Source organism: Aquarana catesbeiana, linkage group LG04 (genome assembly GCF_042186555.1).
Source record: "Aquarana catesbeiana isolate 2022-GZ linkage group LG04, ASM4218655v1, whole genome shotgun sequence".
NCBI lineage: Eukaryota > Metazoa > Chordata > Amphibia > Anura > Ranidae > Aquarana > Aquarana catesbeiana.
The window spans coordinates 687,917,963-687,939,727 of NC_133327.1; the positions used below are offsets into that span (position 1 = coordinate 687,917,963).

At 42.3% G+C, this 21,765-nt stretch overlaps 1 protein-coding gene across 3 annotated transcripts in view; it reads right to left on the reverse strand.

Annotated features, from left to right (window-relative positions):
• Positions 1–21,765, reverse strand: part of LRFN2 (leucine rich repeat and fibronectin type III domain containing 2) — a 767,606-nt gene that overhangs the window by 179,711 nt on the left and 566,130 nt on the right. The window lies entirely within an intron of this gene.

Genomic DNA, 21,765 nt, shown 5'->3' on the forward strand with positions numbered 1-21,765 from the left:
CATGGAATACTCACCTCCCCCTCTTACTTTTTTCTTTTACTTCACATTAAAAATTCATGTTTATCAAACACATACAGTATTTTCAGGAAAAAAAAAATACATTAACCACTTGCTGACCACCCTACAGCAGGTATATTGCTACAGGGTGGCAACTGTGAGCCGAATCACATACACACTATATTGCCAATAGTTTTGGGACGCCTGCCTTTACACGCACACAAAATGTTATGACATCCCATGAACTTCCTGCCATGTCTCTGCACTTCCTGTTTGCAAGATTATTGTGCTCTCCACAATCTTGCTCCTTTGCATACCTGTTGCTGTCCTTTACTTCGCTACCACTTGTTACCAACCTTTGGCTTGGTCATCGACTGTTTTCGACTATTCCCATCTAGAAACAACATCCCTTGTGATAGCATGGGCTGTGACCGTTACTTTGTAATGAGAAATGCTGGGTCTATTGGACCCCTGATCTCTCCTCTGCCCTCCAAAGCAGCCAATCAAACCGAGACCCTTGCCAACTAGGCCAATTCTGTGTTTTCTCTTCAATATGTAAAATTTTTGCTAAAAAATTACTTAGAACCCCCAAACATTTATACATTAGCAATAAAGTATAAATCAATGGTGCCAAGTCTCTGATTCCTTATTGCAGCAGCGCTATGTGTCAGATGTCAAGACACATATAAGTAAGACCAAATGATTAAAGAAGATTCATAGGAAAGTTCAAAAAGATTGTAGTTTGTGGATACACTATATTACCAAAAGTATTGGGACGCCTGCCTTTACACGCACATGAACTTTAATGGCATGCCAGCCTTAGTCCGTAGGGTTCAATATTGAGTTGGCCCACCCTTTGCAGCTATAACAGCTTCAACTCTTCTGGGAAGGCCTTCCACAAGGTTTAGGAGTGTGTCTATGGGAATGTTTGACCATTCTTCCAGAAGAACATTTGTGAGGTCAGGCACTGATGTCAAACGAGAAGGCCTGGCTCGCAGTCTCCACTCTAATTCCTCCCAAAGGTGTTCTATCGGGTTGAGGTCAGGACTCAAGTCTACTCATGTCTTTATAGATAACAGTGGCGGCTGGTGTTTTTTTTTTTTTGGGGGGGGGGGGGCGGCAAACAACCACCCCCTGGGCTGGCGGCACTTACAGCCCATCGCCAATGAATCCACACCAAGCTGCAGCCTTTTGCCATGTACACACGACCGGTTTTGCCATCGGGAATGAACTCCGAAGGTTTCTCCAATGGAACTCCGACGGAATTCCATTCAAGCGGTCTTGCCTACACACAGTCACACCAAAGTCCGACCGTCCGGAACGCGGTGACGTACAACATTTACGACGGGACTAGAAAAAGGAAGTTCAATAGCCAGTAGCCAATAGCTTCCGTCTCGTACTTGCTTCAGAGCATGCGTCGTTTTTGGTCCGTCGGAACAGCATACAGACGAGCGGTTTTCCGGATAGGAGTTGGTTCCGTCGGAAATATTTAGAACATGTTCTATTTCTAGGTCAGTCAGGATTTTCGAAAATGAAAAGTCCGTTGAGGCCCACACTCGATTGGAATAGAAGATGAAAAGCTTCCGTCTGACTTTTTCTGTCGGACATTCCGCTCGTGTGTACGGGGCTTTAGCCATAGGCTTGCTTTAACCCCATGGAAACCAGGACTTTTTATAGACACCCACTAGCTCTAGTTCTTGACCTTGGCATCAAGATTTGTGTTACACTAGCATTCATAATTCAACGTGGACATAAGCTATAGGCATGCACTTGAAGGCCTTTTGCAGGACCCCATTGTGTCCTTTGTATCATTAGCACTAGCCTATAATATGTTTGGCACAGTATAGAATAGAATAGTATAGAACAGGATAGGTTATATTTGTTACAATTAGCAGAAAATAGGTTGCATTTTCTTTCATGCATGTTCAGTCTTACACGGCGGCCGCCCTTTCCCTTTGTGAACAGATGTTGGTTGTGATTTACTATTGCTTTATAGCAAAAAAAAAAAACAAGAATACTGGCAAGATAATGTCATCCTCCCACCCTGGAGCAGAACATGCTGTATTTCCAGCTATTGAGAGGACTTCTCATCCTTGCCCGTGTTTTCTGAACTCTATATATACACAACCCTCATCTGTTGGTAAATTCTGAAGCGTTACCTTGAACACATACAGAAAACAAAACACAATGAACCTTGCCGATCCATTGTAGTGAGTTCTTTTTAATGAAAGACAATGTGACATGTGGAGGAGGAGGAGGGAAAAAGTCGTTTTACTGTATGTATAGAGGAAAACATCTGAAATTAGAACTACAGCAGATAGAAAAAAAAAATAAAAAAAAAAAAAAACATTACAGAAAACAAAACAAATTTGATCTCAGCATGGCGGCTAAGAAAGCCATATTTATGGGGAAGTTTGAAGGCGAGGCGCCATACAAAGGAGAAAATAATAGCATTTGTGTAAATGCTCTTCAGTATGAGAATAAAGTCCATGATATCATCATAAAAGGGTATGTTCACTCAATGAGGGATGGTGGGGATTAGGGGTCTACTGAAGGCTGGGGTACTAATTTTATCCTTTGTATGGTGCTCATGGTGCCATGCAATAGAAAAAGGAATGGCGCTCATGTAATGATGTGTAAATGCTCTTCGGTATGAGAACCAAGACCATGACGTCATCATATGAAGGTATGTTCACTCAATGAGGGATGGTGGGGATCAGGGGTCCACCTAAGGCTGGAGATCTACTTTTATCCTTTGTATGGCTCCCAATGTGCCATAAAACGGTTAAAAGAATGGCGCTCATGTGATGATGTGTAAATGGTCTTCAGTATGAGAGTAAAGACATAAAAATGGTATGTTCAGTCAGTAAGGGATGATGGGATTCGGGGGTCTACTTAAGGCTGGGGTTCTTTCTTGAAGGATAAAAGTATTTTTCAACTGTAATGATGTGTAAATGCTCATTGGTGTGAGAACAAAGTTTGTGACATCATCGTATAAAGGTATGTTATGGGGGTCTACTGGAGGCTGCAGTTCTTATTTTACCATGTGTATGGTGCTCATGGTGCCATACAATAGATAAAGGAATGGCGCTCATGTAAGGTTTGTGTTTATGCTCTTTGGTATGAGATCAAAGACCATGACGTCATCAAAAAAAGATGTTTTGAGGGATGGTGGGGAGCAGGGGTCTACTGAAGGCTGGGGTACTAATTTTGTATGGTGCTCATGGTCCCATGCTAAAGATAAAGGAATGGCGCTCATGTAATGATGTGTAAATGCTCTTCAGTATGAGATCAAAGACCATGACGTCATCATAAAAAGGTATGCTCACTCAATGAGGGATGGTGGGGATCAGGGGTCCACCTAAGGCTGGAGATCTACGTTTATCCTTTGTATGGCGCCCAATGTGCCATAAAACAGTTGAAAGAATGGCGCTCATGTAATGATGTGTAAATGGTCTTCAGTATGAGAGTAAAGACATAAAAATGGTATGTTCACTCAATGAGGGATGAAGGGGATCAGGGGTCTACTGAAGGCTGTAGTTCTTCATTTATCCTTTGTATGGTACTCATGGTGCCATACAAAGGACAAAAGAATGGAACTCATGCAATGATGTGTAAACACTGTTAGGTGTGAGGGTAAAGACAGTGACATCATCGTAAAAAGGTATATTCACTCAATGAGCGGTGATGGGGATCAGAGGTCTACTTAAGGCTGAGATTCTCATTAAAAAATGACGCTTGTGTAATGCTCTTCGGTATGAAAGTAAAAACCATGATGTCATCATAAAAAGGTATAATAACTCAACAAGGGATGGGGGAGATCAGGGGTCTACTGAAGGCCACGGTTCTTCTTTTACCCTTTGTATGGTGCTTAAGGTCTACTTAAGGCTGGGGCTCTAATTTTATCCTTTGTGTGGTGCTCAAGGCGCTATACAAAGGATACACGAATGGAGCTCTTGCAAATGCTCTTCGGTATAAGAGTAAAGACCATGAGGTCATCGTAAATAAATATACGTTTACTCAATGAGGGATGTTGGGGATCAGGGGTCTACTGGAGGCTGCAGTTCTTCTTTTATCCTTTGAGTGGTGCTTATGTAAATGCTCTTCTGTGTGAGAGTAAAGACCGTGACCTCATCGTAAAAAAAAGTTATGTCTACTCAGTGAAGGGTGGTGGAGATCAGGGGTCTACTGAAGGCCACAGTTCTTCTTTTACCCTTTGTATGGCGCTTAAGGTCTACTTAAGGCTGGGGCTCTCATTTTATCCTTTGTGTGGTGCTCATGGTGCCATACAAAAGGATTAAAGAATGGCACTCCTGTAATGATATGTAAACACTGTCAGGTTTGAGAGTAAAGACTGTGACCTCATCGTAAAAAAGGTATATTAACTCAATGAGGGATGATGAAGATCAGGGGGTCTATTTAAGGTTGAAAATCTTCTTTTATTCTTTCTATGGTGCTCATGGCACTATACAAAAGGATACAAGAATGGATCTCTTGCAAATGCTCTTCGGTATGAGAGTAAAGACTTTGAGGTCGTCGTAAAAAAATCTACGTTTACTCAATGAGGGATGTTGGAGATCAGGGGTCTACTGGAGGCTGCAGTTCTTCTTTTATCCTTTGAATGGCGCTTATGTAAATGCTCTTCTGTAATGAGAGTAAAGCCCGTGACATCATCGTAAAAAAAAGTTATGTCTACTCAGTGATGGATGGGGGAGATCAGGGGTCTACTGAAGGCCACAGTTCTTCTTTTACCATTTGCATGGCGCTTAAGGTCTACTTTAGGCTGGGGCTCTCATATTATCCTTTGTGTGGTGCTCATAGTGCCATACAAAGGATTATAGAATGGCGGTCATGTAATGATATGGGTTTGAGATTAAAGACCATGACATCATCGTAAAAAGGTATATTCACTCAATGAGGGATGATGAAGATCAGGGGGTCTATTTAAGGTTGAAAATCTTCTTATATTCTTTCTTTGGTGCTCATGGCACTATACAAAATGACACAAGAATGGAGCTCTTGAAAATGCTCTTCGGTAGGAGAGTAAAGACCATGAGGTCATCATAAAAAAATGTATGTTTACTCAATGAGGGATGTTGGAGATCAGGGGTCTACTGGAGGCTGCAATTCTTCTTTTATCCTTTGAATGGGGCTTATGTAAATGCTCTTCTGTAATAAGAGTAAAGACCGTGACATCAACGTAAAGAAAAGTTATGTCTACTCAGTGAAGGGTGGTGGAGATCAGGGGTCTACTGAAGGCCACAGTTCTTCTTTTACCCTTTGCATGGCACTTAAGGTCTACTTAAGACTGGGGCTCTCATTTTATCCTTTGTGTGGTGCTCATGGTGCCATACAAAGGATACAAGACAAGAATGGAGCTCTTGCAAATGCTCTTCGGTAGGAGAGTAAAGACCATGAGGTCGTTGTAAAAAAATCTACGTTTACGCAATGAGGAATTTTAGGGATCAGGGGGTCTACTGGAGGCCGCAATTCTTCTTATATCCTTTGAATGGCGCTTATGTAAATGCTCTTCTGTATGAGAGTAAAGACCGTGACATCATCGTAAAAAAAAAAGTTATGTCTACTCAGTGATGGGTGGTGGAGATCAGGGGTCTACTGAAGGCCACAGTTCTTCTTTTACCCTTTGCATGGCGCTTAAGGTCTACTTAAGGCTGGGGCTCTCATTTTATCCTTTGTGTGGTGCTCATGGTTCCATACAAAGGATACAAGACAAGAATGGAGCTCTTGCAAATGGTCTTCAGTAGGAGAGTAAAGACCATGAGGTCGTCGTAAAAAAATCTACGTTTACTCAATGAGGAATTTTAGGGATCAGGGGGTCTACTGGAGGCCGCAATTCTTCTTTTATCCTTTGAATGGCGCTTATGTAAATGCTCTTCTGTATGAGAGTAAAGACCGTGACATCATCGTAAAAAAAAAAGTTATGTCTACTCAGTGATGGGTGGTGGAGATCAGGGGTCTACTTAATGTTCTTCTTATTTTATCCTTTGGAGGAAAAACCGGCAAGGGTAAAACGGCCTTGAGAAGCGACGCCGCATTTTTAAATGATAAAAATTCTTTTTAACGCACTGAAAGAGAAAAGTTAACCAAAATGTGTGCTTATGTCGGCAATTGAAGCCAAAGTACAATACACCTGTCGTTTTTTAAGAATCCCTTCAGTGTTACATTTCTACATTACCTACAGCTTGTGGGCGAGGTACCTGGGGATCGCATTCCTCAGATCACTTCATTGAAGAGAGATCTCAGAGACAGCGGCAAAAAAAAAAAAAAAAAAAAAAAGAAGAAGAAGAGCATTCTACAACCTTCTTCTATGAATTCACCGTGTGACGGGGCCCGGGCGCTTTGAGGCTTGCGAATAAGGTGGATGAATCCAGCTGTGAGCAAAAAACGACAGAAGCGCCTGGATTCCATTGCACGGGGGTGAACCCGAGCGCCTCCTTTCAAGTGAAAATTTGACAGCAATTATAATCCAATTTAGGTGTTGTAAAAAAGCCCGCAGAATGCCGGGTGTTAATAATTCCGCAATTATTTTTTATGGCCAAAAATCTATGCCGTAATATACCGCGCCGAAAGATGATCAAACGCAAAGCAGGCCGACGAAGCCTCTTGCAGCAATTAAAGGCGGACAATTTATCACTGCGCTCGCAGCGGAAGGCGTGTCTGCGGCACTATATTATTCTGTTTGCATTATAGGTGACATTTCAGTTCAGCGAAGACTAATTGGCTCAATGTTTATGAGCTGTAAAACTTATTGATTGATCTGAGCTATTGTGTACGTTTTATATATCGTAATAAAAAGGGAAAGGAGTGGGAGCCGCCATAAAACCCGCAAAAATCACCTGCAATTCAGAATTATGTGCTGCATTGTGTCAGGAGAACCACTTCATCTACGTGAATGGAAACATTATTATTGTTGTTGTTATTAATGGTGTTAATAATGATGATAATAATTGTGTCAGGGAACTGCATTTATGTAAAATATTGGCCATAATATTATTATTATAAATATTATATTATAAAATATAATATAAAATATCATCATTATTATTAATATTATTATTGTTATTATTATTATTATTATTATTATTATTATTATTATTATTATTATTATTGTTTTATCATATTTAAAATTATAATATTACCAATAATTTAGGTAAATGCAATTCACCTAACACACACACACAGGGACTCAATGATGTTGTCACTGAGTATAAAAATAAGGTATATAATACAAATAGAAAGGTTTTGTTTAACAATTTCATTAGCATGCAAAGGGAAGGGAGGTAGAAGGGAAGACAAATTATAAGCAAATTACATTTTAATTTTAATAAAGGGAATATATTTATGATGATGATTATTATTAGTACTAATAATAAGAAGAAGAAGAAGAACAACAACAACAATTGCACTGTGTTAATTGCTGTATCTAAAATATTGGTACCATTTATTATTATTACTATCATTATTATTATTATTATTATTATTATCATTCAATTATTTTATAATAGTTATATTAATAATATTACCAATATTTTAAATAAATACAATTCACCGGAAACAATTATTATTATTATTATATCATGTTTATTGCTTTAGCTAATTATTATTATTATTATTATTATTATTATTATTATTATTATTATTCAACTATTTTTTAATATTTATATTATTAATATTACCAATATTTTAAATAAATACAATTCACCTGACACAATTATTATTATTATTATTATTATTATTATTATTATTATTATTATTATTATTATATCATGTTTATTGCTTTAGCTAATTATTATTATTATTATTATTATTATTATTATTATTATTATTATTATTATTATTATTATTATTATCATTCAACTATTTTATAATATTTATATTAATAATATTAACAATATTTTAAATAAATACAATTCACCTGACACAATTATTATTATTATTATTATATCATGTTTATTGCTTTAGCAAAAGTAATGGTGATAATAATAATTTTATTATTATTATTATTATTATTATTATTATTATTAAAGCAATTAACACAATGCAGTTGTTGTTTTTATCCAAAATAATGGTACCATTTATTATTATTATCATTATTATTTTATAATTTTTATATGAATAATATTACAAATATTTTAGATAAATGCAATTCACCTGACACAATTATTATTATTGTTATTATTATTATTGTATCATGTTGATTGCTTTAGCAAAAGTAATGGTGATAATAATAATAATAATAATAATAATAATAATAATAATAATAATAATTCAGCAAGCTATGTACAGCACCCTGCCAGCCCCTCCCACCAGCCATGATCTGCCTGCATTGCAGAGAGAAGCACAGAGATCCAATGATGATGTCACTGGATATAAAATAAGGTATATAATAAAAATAGAAAGGTTTTGTTTCCCAATTTCATTAGCATGCTGATGAAAGGGAAGGGTGGTAAAAGGGAAGGAAATCTATAAGCAGATTAAATTTTAATTTTGATAAAGGGAATGCATTTTTATCACTATTATTATTATTATTATTATTATTAAGGTCAGGACTCTGTGCAAGCTGGTCAAGTTCCTCCACCCAAAACTCACTCATCCATGTCTTTATGGAGTTTCTTTGTGCACTGGTGGGCAGCCATGTTGGAACAGGAAGGGGCCGTCCCCAAACTGTTCCCACAAAGTTGGGAGCATGAAATTGTCCAAAATGTCTTGGTATGCTGACGCCTTAAGAGTTCCCTTCACTGGAACTAAGGGGCCAAACCCAACCCCTGAAAAACAACCCCACAACATAATCCCCCCTCCACCAAATGATTTGTACCAGTGCACAAAGCAAGCTCCATAAAGACATGGATGAGAGTTTGGAGTGGAGGAACTTGACTGGCCTGTACAGAGTCCTGACCTCAACCCGATAGAACACCTTTGGGATGAATTAGAGCGGAGACTGTGAGCCTCGTCCAACATCAGTGCCTGACCTCACAAATGCTCTTCTGGAAGAATGGTCAAACATTCCCATAGACACCCTCCTAAACCTTGCTAAACCTTGTGGACGGCCTTCCCAGAAGAGTTGAAGCTGTTATAGCTGCAAAGGGCGGAGCCAACTCAATATTGAACCCTATGGACTAAGACTGGGGGGCCATTGAAGGTCATGTGTGTGTAAAGGCAGGCGTCCCAATACTTTTTTTCTGCATACATTACAAAAACATTTTTCTTTCAGTTAGATGAAACCTGAATATGTTGAGAATGTTCTCCAGCGATATTTCCTGTTCCAGCCGGTCTGCCCCTCAGGCGGAGGATTAGAATTTTCCTTTTATTGCTGCCCAAATTATTATTATGGTTAAATCAAACTTACAACCGATACATTATCTCCCTGGGCAGCTTTACCCTACAGAATCAAATCATTATAGTGTAAAAGGAAAGAGACCCCCGACCGGTGACAAACGTCCCGGTATAACCATTGGGTAGAACGTTCAAAAACAACGTCCTTCTAAATGTCGCCTTATGCCGCGTTCGCGCGATCTGGAAATTCCGCCGGCAAAACTCCGATGAGAGCTTTTGGTCGGAAAATGCAACCGTGTGTACGCTCCATCGGTCTTTTGCTGGCAGAAATTCCAGCCAGCAAAAGATTGAGAGGGGGTTCTCTATTTTTCGGTCGGGAAAAGTTCCTATCCGAAAATGCGATTGTCTGTACGCAAATTCCGACGCGCAAAATTCCTACGCATGTTCGGAAACAATTCGACGCATGCTCGGGAGTATTGAACTTAATTTTTTTTCGGCTCGCCGTAGTGTTGTACCTCACCGTGTTCTTGACGGTCGAAAGTTCAGAGAACTTTTGTGTGACCCGTGTGTATGCAAGGCAAACTTGAGCGGAATTCCGTCGGAAAAACCATCCAAGTTCTTTCCAATGGAAAATCCGCTCATGTGTACGCGGCATAACACCAGGCCAGAAGCCGAGCGGATACACAGACTAATATCTAATAGAGTATGGAAGGTGAACACATTTGGTGCTATGATCCTTTCACGTTTGGTACTATGATGGAGGCTGGTTGTCCTCATAAAGGTGGCCTTGAAGAACCTCCAAAACACGTTGTCTTCTTTTGGACATTCTTATGACTCATAAATGTGTGGGCGTTGCTTAACACGCCCAGTTAGGCAAACCAAAGCGAGCTCTAGCTAGTCCCCCCCCATGGCAGGCTGAGGTCTCTGTCACTCTCTTAGTTAAAAGCGAGACTCCTCCGAGAGAACACTGTTAACCCTTTTGTAATCCGTGGCCAAACTTCTACCCTCTTGACACATGTGCACTATGAACACAACTTCCGTTAGCGTTTACCTCTTCCTAAGTGGGCAGCATTTCTGAGCCACTACCGTGGAGTGTGTCTCCGACAACCCAGCAGTTCCATGACCCCACGTGACCATGATATGTATGATGCTATTAGATACTAGAAGCACACTACTCATAAACCCATGCTTGTTCTCCTTCCTGAGGCCTCACTACAAGGCTTGCGACTCCCAGGCTAGGTCCCTAGGTATTTTGAAAAGTCCCAGTATGTGGGGAACTGGTCACCAGTAAAAGGGGCCAAGCATCAAACCCCTTCGCTATCAGCATCTCTGTCTCCCAGGCCATGTCACCCGCTTCCTGGCTGGTTGGCTGATTAACTACTTCAATACTGGGCACTTTGTATTTTTTGTTTTGATTATAAGACCTCCTTATAGCGCTAGTCTTTTCTGCCCCTCCTCTCTTGTACTAAGGACATGGTGCCTTCCCTGTGACTCTTCCAGAATAACCATCTTCATATATAGGCACTTTCTCTTCCAATTGGTGTGGCAATTGGTGTTTGCACTCTTTTTCTTACCATTGGTGTGGCATGCTTTCTCTTTGCATTGGTAGGAAGTTCTTTCTCTTCCCAATGATGTGGGACACTTTCTCTTCCCATTGTTGGGGCACTCCTTCTCGTTGAAAGAGTTTGGCACTTTCTCTTTGCATTGGTGTGGAGCTCTTTCTCTTTGCATTGGTGTGACACTTTTTCTCTTCATATTGGTGTGGAGCTCTTTTTGCATTTGTGTGGTGCTCTCTTTGCATTGGTGTGTGTGCTTTCTCTTTGCTGGTAGGGTGTTCTCTCTCTTCCCAATGATGTGGGGCTCTTTCTCTTCCCATTGGTGTGGCATGTTTTCTCTTTGGATTAGTTTGCCACTTTCTCTTCGCATTGGTGTGGCATGTTTTCTCTTTGGATTAGTTTGCCACTTTCTCTTCGCATTGGTGTGGCGTGCTGTCTATTTGCATTGGTAAGGTATTCTTTATCTTCCCAATGATGTGGTGCTCTTTTTCTTCCCATTGATATGGCTTTCTTTATCTTTGTATAGGTTTGGCACTTTCTCTTTGGATTAATTTGGCACTTTCTCTTCCCATCGATGTGGCACTCTTTCTCCTAGCATTGGTTTGTTGTTCTTTCTCTTTGCATTGGTGCGCTGCTCTGTCTTTTTCTATTGGTGTGGCACTTTTTTCCCTTCCCATTGGTTTTGCGTGTTTTCTCTTTGAATTGGTAGGGCACTTTTTATCTTCCCATTGGTGGGGAGCTCTTTCTCTTCCCATTGGCTGGACTCCCTTTCTCTTCCCATTGGCTGGGCCCCCTTTCTCTTCCCATTGATGGGGAGCTCTTTCTCTTCCCATTGGCTGGGCTCCCTTTCTCTTCCCATTGGCTGGGCCCCCTTTCTCTTTCCATTGGTGGGGAGCTCTTTCTCTTCCCACTGGCTGGACCCCCTTTCTCTTTCCATTGGCTGGGCCCCCTTTTCTCTTCCCATTGGTGGGTAGCTCTTTCTCTTCCCATTGGCTGCCCCCCTTTCGCTTCCCATTGGTGGGAAGCTCTTTCTCTTCCCATTGGCTGGGCCCCTTTCTATTCCCATTGGTGGGGAGCTCTTTCTCTTCCCATTGGCTGTGCTCCCTTTCTGTTCCCATTGGCTGGGCCCCCTTTCTCTTTCCATTGGTGGGGAGCTCTTTCTCTTTCCATTGGCTGGATCCCCTTTGTCTTCCCATTGGCTGGGCCCCCTTTTCTCTTCCCATTGGTGGGGAGCTCTTTCTCTTCCCTTTGGCTGGGCCCCTTTCTCTTCCCATTGGCGGGGAGCTCTTTCTCTTCCCATTGGCTGGCCCCCTTTCTCTGCCCATTGGTGGGGAGCTCGTTCTCTTCCCATTGGCTGGACCCCTTTCTCTTCCCATTGGCTGGGTCCCCCTTTCTCTTCCCATTGGTAGGGAGCTCTTTCTCTTCCCATTGGCTGAGCCCCCTTTTCTTTCCATTGGTGGGGTGTCTTTCTTTTCACATTGATGTAGCATTCTTTCTCTTCCAAAACGTCTTGGTTTTCACCTGGGGCACCTCCCAGAAACCCCTCTGTGTATGAGTGATGAATAACCAGTCACTCTACTAAAATATTTCCTACCTAAATTCACATAAGCTTTGGCTCCAGCACCCTCCGTCTCTGCCAGGGGTAGGCAACCTCGGCCCTCCAGCTGTTTTAGAAACTACAAGTTCCATGAGACATTGCAAGACCCCGACAATCAGAGGCATGACTCCTAGAGGCATGATGGGATTTGTAGTCTCACCACAGCTGGAGGGCCCAGGTTGCCTACCCCTGGTCTGCGCCTTCCAAAAATAAAAACAAGACACTAGTTTGCCACCTTGCCCCCCCCCCCCATATAAAACTAAAGCAAAAAGTATGTCCAGAGTTTCGCTTTACCTTCCACAATGCCTGTCTGATGGCTGACTCGCTAAATTGGCGCCTTGGCTGAGGTTTTGGAACAGTTGAGCTCATTGTTATTGTTGACGTTTGCTAACTTCCCCAACAAAGCAAACAACAAATTCTGCAATTTTCCCGAACTCCCTGCCTAGGAAGCGCTCAGACGGGCTCACTCATAAATTAACGGACTTATCTGCTGACTGCAGCACAATTTCAGCTTTGAAGTCACACTTTGGTGAGCAGGAATTTTTTTTTACTGCGGAAGAATGACACAGAGAGCGGTAATGTGTTGCATTTCTAATAATTCAGGACCTTTCCATAAAATATGCCTCTGATCGCTGAAGATCGCAATTATTCCGTCTTATGCCTGCGGTCGCTCCGCGCTGCATTTATAAAGCAGCTTTTGCATTCGAAGATTGCTTTTCTGGTTAATGATCATCTTGCGTCATGAACTAATAACGGGGCTGAATAATATATATATGGCTGCCTTCTACACCAGATCACTGTGCTTGCAGGAATGACATCGCCCCTTGAAACCAACAAACATACAAACACGTCAGTCAATGTAGTTAAAGAGTAAATGTACCTGCGAATAGCCCGAGGTAAGGTTAGAGAGCTGCAGTAGTTTAACCGCACCTTTTGCAATAGAGGCAAGAAGAAACATTTCCTGTTTGGTGAAACCAGTGTCACCTTGACAGCAAGTCGGGGGATATCTCTCTAATGGTGCCCCTGGTAAGAAAGGAACCTTCATCATCCTTTATCATAATCCAAAACAAAACAAAAAAAAGTTACTTTGGATGAAGTTACACTTTATTGTACAATAGGCCGGAGCGGGAGCCCGGTTATTCTGGGAGGATGCCAGGTGACGTCACTCCGAGGAACACACCTCGCGCACGCCCCCACGGGCCGCGCTCCGGCGTGATCTGTCACCCGCTGTGTCCACCGGACATAGACCGATGACAGATCAGTGCACCGGCCCACTGCTGGTACCATATGAGCACTTTCATCCATGCCATTCATTGTGTACTATTGAGTTGTTCACTGCGATTGGTCACAGTGATCACATGGTACAGAGAGGGCCAATCACAGCTAATCACAACAATACACATTGGATGGATCAATTTCATTCATTCAAAATGTTTATAAGCAATCGTAGTGTGTAAAAAAAAAAAAAAAAAAACCTGATCTCCTCCCCAGAGTACAGTGGCAATACTTTATGTATGTTAAAAAAAAACATTATACGAAGAGAAAAAAAATTATTAAAAAAAAATAATCTATATATAAATTTTTTTTTTTCTTTTTACATACTATCACTAGTCAGTGTTCCTGATCACCCCCACAACAGTTACATGACAATGCTTCACTGCACCGGTTACAGTATGAGAAAAAAAAAATTATAGGAATTATATAGGTATTATAGGAAATAAAAAATAAAAACTATAACTCTCTCTCTCTCTCTCAGCCATTTTTAGGTCTCTCCAGAGATACTCAATTGGGTTTAAGTCAGGACTCTGGCTGGGCCATTCAAGAACAGTCACAGAGTTGTTGTGAAGCCACTCCTTCGTTATTTTAGCTGTGTGCTTAGGGTCATTGTCTTGTTGGAAGGTAAACCTTCGGCCCAGTCTGAGGTCCTGAGCACTCTGGAGAAGGTTTTCATCCAGGATATCCCTGTACTTGGCCGCATTCATCTTTCCCTCGATTGCAACCAGTCGTCCTGTCCCTGCAGCTGAAAAACACCCCCACAGCATGATGCTGCCACCACCATGCTTCACTGTTGGGACTGTATTGGACAGGTGATGAGCAGTGCCTGGTTTTCTCCACACATACCGCTTAGAATTCAGGTCAAAAAGTTCTATCTTGGTCTCATCAGACCAAAGAATCTTATTTCTCACCATCTTGGAGTCCTTCAGATTTTTTTTAGCAAACTCCATGCGGGCTTTCATGTGTCTTGCACTGAGGAGAGGCTTCCGTCGGGCCACTCTGCCATAAAGCCCCGACTGGTGGAGGGCTGCAGTGATAGTTGACTTTCTACAACTTTCTCCCATCTCCTGACTGCATCTCTGGAGCTCAGCCACAGTGATCTTTGGGTTCTTCTTTACCTCTCTCACCAAGGCTCTTCTCCCCTGATAGCTCAATTTCGGCCAGCTCTAGGAAGGGCTCTGGTCATCCCAAACGTCTTCCATTTAAGGATTATGGAGGCCACTGTGCTCCTAGGAACCTTAAGTGCAGCAGAATTTTTTTGGTAACCTTGGCCAGATCTGTGCCTTGCCACAATTCTGTCTCTGAGCTCTTCAGGCAGTGCCTTCGACCCCATGATTCTCATTTGCTCTGACATGCACTGTGAGCTGTAAGGTCTTATATAGACAGGTGTGTGGCTTTCCTAATCAAGTCCGATCAGTATAATCAAACACAGCTGGACTCAAATGAAGGTGTAGAACCATCTCAAGGATGATCAGAAGAAATGGACAGCACCTGAGTTAAATACTTAGGACCATGTGATATTTCAGTTTTTCTTTATTAATAAATCTGCAAAAATGTCAACAATTCTGTGTTTTTCTGTCAATATGGGGTGCTGTGTGTACAATATTGAGGAAAAAAAATATGATTTTAGCAAATGGCTGCAATATAACAAAGAGTGAAAAATGTAAGGGGGTCTGAATACTTTCCATCCCCACTGTATATATTTCTATTTTTAATATTCAACCTCAATGGGTTATTATTGGGGTGATATGGCTGCTTTATCTACATAACTGTGTTTCACCTTATTTTTCGACTTTACAAACAGTAAACCATTTTCAGGACCGAACCTGACCCTCTCTTTAATGCACTAATGATTTTTGCAGGACAGCAACATTTCCATAACATAATTTATGCCGTTTGCTCTCCAGAGAGAGAAGCGCATTATAATTCATGTGATTTTCCCCCTGGGCCAGGCAGCCTTCAGGGAGTTTGGAAAAGATCACAAGCACGTATTATGCTTCTCTCTCCTGCCTGTGCAGATATGTATAGCATCCTGTTTAATATGCATGCATAAATAGAAATGTACCATATAAACTGATTACTAATGAATCCATCAGGAAATAGAACACAGGCAGAAGAACAAAAATAGTTTTGAGGTGTCATTGCCGAGAAAAGAGTTTTGGATTTTCTGTTTGAAAAAGTTGGGTGCTAGGTCAAGTTGGGATATGAGGACCACAATAATGACAGATAAAACGCCGCAGACTCCTGTCCTCAAGGGACAAATGGACTTTTTTGGCTCAAGTCGATGGAAAACTTTGCTATGACTGAAGATGAGAAAAATTTGAATGAAAGATCAGGATGCTTTGGCAAAATTTACAGCTAAATGCATTGAGAAATGATGGCCGTTTCGGAGTGCAATGGGCCCAATGACACCAACAATGGGGCACAATTCCCCTCACTGACACCAAAGATGGAGTATTGTTTTTTATGTCACTGACAGCGGGACCTTTTCTACTCTTGATAGTCTGGCCCCCCAAAAGTCTTAAGAACAGTAAACTGGCCCTTTGTTTAGAAAGTTTGGAGCCCCCTGTATTAGCTACACATAAATGGCTCGGTGGAAGGAAAACCAGTAGCTCCTTTGTCAATCTAGCAGACGGCTCCTCAGCCACAATATCCTAAGAAATACACATTTATGTATGCATAATAGCAGATAATTTATGTATTAAAAGAAGGGAATGGAAAGAGCTGATGGGAATTACAGTGTTCTAAAGAAACATGGTAAATTACATCATTGATGTATCATAGACACCAAAGATGAGACATTGTTTTTTTTTTTTCCACTGTCTTTGGGACCTTTTCTTCTCCCAATGGCCACAGTCCGGCCCCACAAAAGACAGTAAACTGGCCCTTTGTTTAGAAAGTTTGGAGCCCCCTGTATTAGATACGCATAAATGGCTTGGTGGAAGGAGAAAATACATGTTTGTTTATGCATTTGTGGATAAAAGCAGTTAATTTATGTATTAAAAAAAGGGAATGGAAAGAGCTGATAATAATTACAGTATTCTAAAGAAAGAAGGAAAAAAACATCATCGATGTATCTTAGACACCAAAGATGGGGCATTGTTTTTTTTCCACTGATATCGGGATCTTTTCTACCCTCAATCAGTGGCGGCTGGTGGTACATTTTTTTGGGGGGGTAGCTAACAATGCACCCATAGCAACCCCCTGTTCGGTCGGGTCACCCACCACCTCCCCGGTCCCCCCCACACTTACCCCATTGTGGGCAGCGCTCCTCCTGGAGGTGGCTGCTCGTGCATCTCCACCTCCTCGGCATCATGGCATCCTCCGCTGTGCATCTCCTCTCTCCTCCTACTAGGCGGCCATTAGGATTGCCTCTGCTATCGGCCAATTGGGTGACGGGTCTCAGAACCCACTTCCTGATTGGCTGGGAGGAGAATCAGGAAGACAATAGCGACTATTAATGGGCTATTTTCACATAAGTGGGTGTCAGCAGCTTCACCCATATTGGTCTAGCACAGTGATTTCCCCTTTTTCTCACATAAGTGGGTGTGCTCGGGGCACAGTGCTTTGCGCCCTGAGCCCACCCTTTTTTGAAGCCTATTAGAGCCTTTAGAGTCCATGTGTCCAGCACCCCGGAATGTAGATTAGGGGACCGGACGCATGGATAGGGGGGCTGTGCTCCTGTGTTCTGCATTACGGGCCGCCACTGCTCTCAATTGCCATAGTCCACCTCCCCAAAAGTCTTAAGAACAGTAAACTGGCCCTTTGTTTAGAAAGTTTGGAGCCCCCTGTATTAGCTACACATAAATGGCTCGGTGGAAGGAGAAAATACACATTTGTTTATGCATTTGTGGATAATAGCAGTTCATTTATGTATTAAAAGAAGAGAATGGAAAGAGCTGATAATAATTACAGTATTCTAAAGAAACAAGGCAAAAAACATCATCGATGTATCTTAGACACCAAAGATGGGGCATTATTTTTTTTCCACTGACATCAGGATCTTTTCTACTCTCAATCAGTGGCGACTGGTGGTACATTTTTTTGGGGGGTAGCTAACAATGCATCCACAGCTACCCCCTGGTCAGTCGGGTCACCCACCACCCCAGTCCCCCCACACTTACCCCATTGCGTGCAGCGCTCCTCCTGGAGGTGGCTGCTCATGCATCTCCACCTCCTCGGCATCATGGCATCCTCCGACGTGCATCTCCTCCCTCCTCCTACTAGGCGACCATTAGGATTGCCTCTGCTATCGGCCAATTGGGTGATGGGTCTCAGGACCCGCTTCCTGATTGGCCGGGAGGTGAATCAGGCAGACAATAGCGACTATTAATGCAATATTTTCACATAAGTGGGTGTTAGCAGCTTCACCTATATTGGTCTAGCGCAGTGATTTGCCCTTTTTCCTCACATAAGTGGGTGTGCTCGGGGCACAGTGCTCTGCGCCCCGAGCCCACCCTTTTTTGAAGCCTATTAGAGCCTTTGGAGTCCATGTGTCCAGCGCCCCGGAATGTAGATTAGGGGACCGGACGCATGGATAGGGGGGCTGCGCTCCTGTGCCCTGCATTACGGGCCGCCACTGCTCTCAATGGCCATAGTCCGCCCCCCCAAAAGTCTTAAGAACAGTAAACTGGCCCTTTGTTTAGAAAGTTTGAAGCCTTCTGTATTAGCTACACATAAATGGCTCGGTGGAAATAGAATCGGCAGCACCTGTGTCAGTCAAGCAGGCGGCTCCTCAGCCACAATATCCTAAGAAATACACATTTGTTTATGAATTTGTGGAAAATAGCAGATAATGTATGTATTGAAAGAAGGGAATGGAAAGAGCTGATGATAATTACAGTATTCTAAAGAAACAAAGCAAATAACATCATCGATGTATCTTAGACAGCAAAGATGGGGCATTGTTTTTTTTCCACTGACATCGGGATCTTTTCTACTCTCAATCAGTGGCGGCTGGTGGCACATTTTTTTGGGGGGTGGCCAACAATGCACTCACAGCCACCCCCTGGTCAGTTTCCACTGACATCGGAACCTTTTCTTCTCCCAATGGCCACAGTCTGGCCCTCCAAAAGTCCTAAGAACAGTAAACTGTCCCTTTTGTTTAGAATGTTTGGAGCCCCCTGTATTAGCTACACATAAATGGCTCGGCGGAAGGAGAATCGGTAGCTCCTGTGGCAGTCAAGCAGGCGGCTCTTCAGCCACAATATCCTAAGAAATACACATTTATGTATTTGTGGATAATAGCAGTTAATTTATGTATTAAAGGAAGGGAATGGAAAGACCTGATGGGAATTAAAGTATTCTAAAGAAACAAGGCAAATAACATCATTGATGTATCACAGATAACGTCTAGGACAGGCCAAGCTAATCACGGTAAAAGGTTACCACCAATCTATGTAATAAATAAGTATAATGGTATCTAATAAATATTTAATGAGCTTCCTTAACAAGCAAAGAGCATACTCTCCTACGCAGAAACACATTTTAGGTGCATTTAAGTCTCTCTTATCACAATGTCATAAATTATCGTCTTGTTTAGATATGGCCTTGTCTGGAGCTAATGGAAATTACAACTCTAGCAGAGAGGAAAGTCAGCCGGACTTAATCACACCAAGCTCAAGGCTTAGGAGGACACATAAAGTTAAGCTTTTTTTTTTTTGTTTTGCTTTTTGTATAATGGTTATTAGAATGTACAGGACTTGCAACTGTTCCCATGGTGTTTACAAGGACTATGTCTAGAATTTCCTGTAAATAGTACTGAAGTCAGGGTATAATTCAAGGTAATGAAGTTTGAAGCACCTCCAGTGGGCCCTTGGGAAGGGCTCGGTTTTTGTTGGATTTCCAAACTGTAAATGCACGATGGAAGATGCCAAAATTATACATTTGGTGTCTAGATGTATTGGGGTATGTAGGTTCCTCCAGTTAGTAAGGAATTATTACTGGATGCTGCCACCAAACAGGCTATTTAAACTCATGGCACAATTATTCCTAGGAGTGACCCTTACCCATGGTGGCCTCCAGCCATCCAGTGGAGTTAAACAATTTGGAACACACATGCCTTAATTCCTGGTGTTTTTTATGGGGTTATATGGAAAGTGCTGTCTTCTTTTTTTACTTCTCCAAGGCCAATCCATGCAGGACTACACTTTTAGCCCAGGATGTGTGATGACGATGAACTCAAGAGGGGTTTATCATTGACATTCTTGGCATGGGCTGCTGTTAGAAACCATGGAGCCCCATACAGCCATACGGTACCGATCACTCATTGAGTTCATTCAGGAAAGGAAGGGGCTGGTAAATATGACATGTTTACCTAACCCTTCCCCCATTCTCAATCTTGAAGGATCCTATTATGTGCTTGCAGCTGCTAGCAGGAAGAGGAGGAGGGAAGTCAGCAGCGCTGCGGGGGGGGGGGGGGAACAATTACTGAAAATGATCCTTTATATGGCTCTCTCTGCAGCAGCTGAAAGCCAATGGGAGGGAGAAGAGAAGAAGCCAGCTTTCACCTGCTGTAGAGAGAGCCATATAAAGGATCAGTTCCAGTAATTGCCCCCTTTGCAAACTGATCACCCTGCCTGCCCACATCCGCTTTACCCTGTTGCCTGGGTCCCCCTGCTGGCCCAGGCCCCATACAGGAGGACTGGTGGTACCTCCTTATCTATGGCCCTGATCCTGGGCTCACAGGATGGGGTTTGGATGACGCTGGCCGTGATGAGAGTGGAAGTGGATTAGAATAGGACCCACTACCATTTTCCCATGAATTATTCTCCATCAGATCATGTCCCACAGTTATTACCTTTTTGTATCACTTGACCCTCCCTCTTAGATTGTAATCTCTAATAAGCAGGGCCCCCTGATTCTTCCTGTATTGAATTGTATTGTAACTGTATTGTCTGCCCTTATGTTGTAAAGTGCTGCGCAAACTGTTGACGCTATATAAATCAAGTATAATAATAATAATACAAAAGTAAACTGGTAAACGGCCCATTAGATCTCTTTGCCATTTTGCAACAGTGTTTAAGCCTCTGTGTAGTAAACCGCCATTCTAAAGTTTTCTCCATGTTAAGCTGTGTGCTGTTACTTACACATCACTGTCTTTCATAGCGTCCAGAAATGCACCCTTCAGTAGAAATAGTCAGATCTTTAGTATAGTGAAGTCACTGGCGCATTTTGTCCCCCAGGCATGTTCAGTGTGCCATTGTCAGAAACCATGAAATCAGGCCGAGACAGAAGTACAGTTAAATCACGCTGGTTTAATAATAAAAGTAAAAAGAACAAATGTAGTCAAAACATGGCCAAAGTTCAGTAACCAGAATGGATAGTCAGCCAAGCCAGAAGTCAGGGATCAATGTAGTGGAACAGCAAGCAGGATCTGGAGCCAGGAGGGATGTCAGCAAAGCAAGTCTTGAACAGGATCGCAGGAGAGCGTCTCAGTTTCTGTGATGTTGACCAAGGCAAAGGCAGAGCTCCTCTGGACTGGACAGCTTAAGCAGGCAGGACTGACGAGCAGGATATAATCAACAGGTGAGTAACTGTGGAGAGATAGGAGCTGGCAATTAGCCGAGAGCTGAGCAGCCAGCTCAGAGAAGGAAGGGATGAGCCCAGCCCTGACAGCCATTCTCACATCCTGTTGCAGTGCCTACGTCATCAGCACTCGCAGCCTCATCTTTGGCGTCAGTTGCAGAAATAGTGCCCATTGTTGGTATCAGTGGGAGGAATAGTGCTTCATCATTGGTGTCATTTGGAGGAATAGTGACCCATCATTGGTATCAGTGGGAGGAATAGTGCCCCATCATTGGTATCAGTGGGAGGAATAGTGTCCCATCATTGTGTCAGTGGAAGGAATAGTGCCCCATCATTGGTGTCAGTTGAAGGAATAGTGCCCCATTGTTGATATCAGTGGGAGGAATAGTGCTCCATCATTTGTATCAGTGGAAGGAATAGTGTCCCATCATTGGTGTCAGTGGGAGGAATAGTGTCCCATCATTGGTGTTAGTGGAAGGAATAGTGCCCCATTGTTGATATCAGTAGGAGGAATAGTGC